We start from the raw sequence: 3,628 nt of genomic DNA, 5'->3' as shown, positions 1-3,628 counted from the left end.
CCGGGAATCGATGGAATGCCAACTGAAATGTTTCATCAATCGGATGGAACTCTGGAAGCACTTCTCTAGGGCAGGTAATTTGGAAGGCAGCTACTTGGCCAACTGACAGGGAAAGATCTGTATTTGTGCCCATTCCAAAGAAAAGTGACCTATCAGAACTAAAGAACAATATCACTGATATCACATGCAAGCAAAATTGTGCTGAAGATCATCCAACAACAGTTGCATCAGTCCATTAAGAAGGAGCTGCCAGAGTTTCAGGCCAGATTCAGAAAGGGACTCAGATTGCTGATGTCAGATGGAACTAGTTTAAAAGCAGAGTATACCAGAAAGATATTTACTTGTGTTTTATTGATTATGCCCAGCCATTCTACGGTGTGGACCCTAATAAACTACAGATAACCTTGAGACGAATGGGAGAATTCCGAAACACTTCATTGTGCTCATGAGGAATTTGCACATGGATCAAGAGGCAGTTGTGTGAACAGAACAAAGGCATGTGCATGATTTAAAATCAGGAATGGTGTGCATCAGATGTGTACTTATTCAACTTGTATGCTGAGCAAATAATTATAGAAGATGACATGTGAAGAAGAATGTGGCATGAGGATTGGAGGAATGCTTATTAACAAACTACACTACTCAGATGACACAACCTTGTTTGTTGGAAGTGAGGAGGACTTGAAGCACTTGCTGATGATGATCAAGGATTGCAGCCTTCAGGATGAATTGTGACTCACTGAAAAGAACACCAAAATCCTCAAAACTGTTTTGAAAAACAAGGATGGTACTTTGAATACTAAGGTGCACGTGATCCAAGCCATGCTGTTTCCCATCACCTTACATACATATGAAAGTTGGACCGTGAATAAGAAAGACTGGAGAAGGAGAATCAGTGCATTGAATTGTGGTGACAGAGAAGAATATTGAAAGTACCACAAACTGCTAAAAGGATGGGGAAATCTGTCTTCAAAGAAGACAGAGTGCCCCTTAGCGGCAAGGATGGTGACACTTTGCCTCACATAATTTGGACATGTTGTTAGGAAAGACCTGTCGCTAGAGAAGGACTTCATGCTTGTTAAAGTGGAACAAAATGAGGAAGGCCCTCAATGAGATGGATTGACACAGTAGCTTCAAAAATGGGCTTAGACATACATGGGAACAATTGAGAGAATGGGGCAGAATCATGAGTTTCACTATGGGTTTTTTTTTTTTTTGGTGCACCGTTCCTGGAAGTACTGCAATACCAGGTCGATGCATGGAGTGGACGGAGCGAGCTCCTATTCCAACTCCCTGCTCCAAAAATTCATTTAATATATTGTCCTCGGATAGAGGCCATATCAGATATTAAACTGATAAGAACAGATACTACACTTGCTCTTAGCCAAAAGGCCGAGAAGCGATTGAGTTTCACTATGTTATGCGTAGGATAGCTATGGGTTGGGACCAACTGGATAGCATCTAACAACAACAATGGTGCTTGCCTGTTCGTTATAAATTCCCTTAAACTCTGAATACCGAGAATGTCCTAATTTATATTTCACTTTAAATACTAATTTTTGCAGTTATATAATTACTGGTTGCGAGGTCTTTTCTTTCAGAGTTTTTTTTGTATGTATCATCTCATTGTCCTCTTTCTTGCAGTTCCTAATGAGAAGTACTTTTATTGAAGTCCTATAGGTGCTGTTTTGATTTTTCTATCATGCTCTCAAAATTTTCTTTTTGTTTTTGGATCTGCAAAATTTGACTATGATATGTTTGGTGACTTACATTATTTGGTGGCTCTAATTGGGAGTTCGTTGAGCTGCTTATATGAAAATATTCTCATCTTTCATAATATTTCTGACATCTTCTGCCATTAATTCTTCAAGATCCTTTCTATAATCATTGGATATCTTACTCTTCTGAGTTCTCTAATGTATGTATATTATTATTCTTGATGTATCGCCTCACAGAATTTTTTTTTCATTTTTGGTTTTTGTTCCTCATTCCAAGGGAAATAAAATGCTCTGCTATGTGCTCACTTTGGTAGCTCTCCTACTAAAATGTAAACAATGTAGAGATTAGTATGACTCCTGGGCAAAGATGACATGAAAATGCATACAGATTCGATATTTTTACTAGGAAGAATGCTATTGTATTGTGCCACAAAGACAAGTGTTAGAGTGGGTGAATGGAAAACTAGGTTGCTCTGTAGACTTTCACCAAAATCACAATTAAAAAATAAAAGTTATTTTAATGTGTTTGTTCTCTATTCATTGATTCTTTCATTGGTTTAATTATACATCTCTGTCCTCCCATTGAGTTTTCTAAATCTATTATTTTGTTGTTATGATTCTGAATTTCTAGTGTTTTATTTTAAGGATGCTATTTCTATATCTAATGTATCATTTTCTTCTTGTATTGTTTTCCAGAATACTTCTAGTCCCCCACCCCTCTGTGTGTGTGTGTTTTTTATTTTCACTGATCTCTTTGAGGTGACTTAATAATAGCTTCTTTTTTGTTTTATTTTTTACTTTTTATTGTTAATTGGGTTAAGGTTTGTGGAATAAATCTGTTTTCCATTCAATAATTCATATGAATTTTGTTTCCCATCATAGGTGGCAATCCTTGTAATGCAGTATCACTTATCCCTGTTACCCACATTCATTTCTCTTTCTTGTTCACCTCCTCCTGTCCTCTCAACTTTGTCCTTGGACAGATGCAGATTTCTGTTAGTTTGACCTCAGACACTTTATTATACAAAGTGAGTACCTCCCTACTGCTGTTATTTATCTTATAAATACGTCTGTTGTTTGGCTGAAAATTGAGCAAAAGTTTTGAGTTCCATTCCAGGTCTGAAGCCATAGACTCACGGACTCCACTAGTCTCTATGTGAATAGTAAGCCTAATCTTTTATCTGATTTTGATAAAATATCATTTTTATCAAAACTAGAGTTTTGATTAAAACTATAGTTGTAATTGGGCACCACATATTTTGTTTAGTCTCAGGGGCATGGAGGCTGATGTGGTCTGTTAGTCTACTGGACTAATTGTTTCCATCTATCTTCAATTTTCTTTACCTGTCTTTGCTCATATGGATAGAGATCAATAGTTGCACCTTAATTGGACATTTACAACCTTTTAAGACTCAAGTTGCTACACACCAAAGTAGGATGTTGACCATTGTTTCTTAGAATATGTTATTCATATTGATCTTGGTGCCTCCTGAGACGATGATCCTAAGCCCCTATGCCCATTGACTCATTCCTTGAAGGTATTTGGTGATCAATAATAGATTTTTGTACATTACTCCTATATTTTTTATTATATTCATGGAAATATTTAGAATATATTCAAAAACCAAACTCACTGCCATCGAGTTGATTCTAACTTACAGCAACCTGATAGGACAAGATAAAATTACCCCCTTTGAGTTTCCAAAACTGTAACTGTATAGTGTAGATGAATAAATATGGAAAAAAAATATTCTCTGTCAAATTACAGTCAAGTGAAATTTCTTGTATGGTTCTTCTATCTGTAGCTTTTGTAACTCCTACCAATTGACTGGGTGGGAGCATGCAAATAAGGTGTATGGGACAAAGATTGAGGAATGGTCGGTTTTGCCATCCTTTTCAGCATAAAGCAA

General features: G+C 36.6%; 1 non-coding gene across 1 annotated transcript; it reads right to left on the bottom strand.

The window, feature by feature from the left end:
- Positions 1 to 1,213: 1,213 nt before the first annotated feature.
- LOC142447378 (U2 spliceosomal RNA) lies at positions 1,214 to 1,404 on the bottom strand. The gene has a single exon (XR_012784106.1). It is a non-coding gene; the product is annotated as a U2 spliceosomal RNA (small nuclear RNA).
- Positions 1,405 to 3,628: the final 2,224 nt, after the last annotated feature.

Source organism: Tenrec ecaudatus, chromosome 4 (assembly GCF_050624435.1).
Source record: "Tenrec ecaudatus isolate mTenEca1 chromosome 4, mTenEca1.hap1, whole genome shotgun sequence".
NCBI lineage: Eukaryota > Metazoa > Chordata > Mammalia > Afrosoricida > Tenrecidae > Tenrec > Tenrec ecaudatus.
This window is presented reverse-complemented; position numbering and strand designations above follow the sequence as displayed.